We start from the raw sequence: 491 nt of genomic DNA, 5'->3' as shown, positions 1-491 counted from the left end.
CAATTCTTCCATGTTTCAGCAGTAGCATATTGTTCCATGGAGCTAAGGTCCAAAGGAATAAACAAGTGTTTCCACGACTCTACCACCCGGTCAATTCTGTTCCACTTAATCCCTCTTTCATGGCCACATATCTTTCCGGCTAAGGAATGGGAAATCTTTCTCCTGTTACATGAATCAAATGTTTCATTTCATCCGGGAAAAGCCATCTCTTTCTCAACAATGCCTTTGTCATTTGATCCAATAGCGTTCCGTTAGATAGGAACAGATTTGATAAATACTGATAACTCTCGGATGGAGTATTAGAACGGAAAGATCCATTAGATAATGAACTATTGGTTCTAAGCCATCTCTGGCGATGAATCAACAATTCGAAGTGCTTTTCTTGCGTATTCTTGATGAACCAGCGTTTATATATAGATGTAGGAGGATTTGTTTGGGAAGTAATAAGCCCCTTTGACATCTCTTCATCTGCAAAGAATTCTCGACGTGAA

The sequence above is a fragment of the Tasmannia lanceolata genome, unplaced genomic scaffold (assembly GCF_043159265.1).
Source record: "Tasmannia lanceolata isolate RefF3 unplaced genomic scaffold, GAP_Taslan_0.1 ptg000592l, whole genome shotgun sequence".
In the NCBI taxonomy this organism is placed as follows: domain Eukaryota; kingdom Viridiplantae; phylum Streptophyta; class Magnoliopsida; order Canellales; family Winteraceae; genus Tasmannia; species Tasmannia lanceolata.
The sequence above is the reverse complement of the archived record's forward strand: the minus strand, read 5'-3'. Positions refer to the sequence as shown.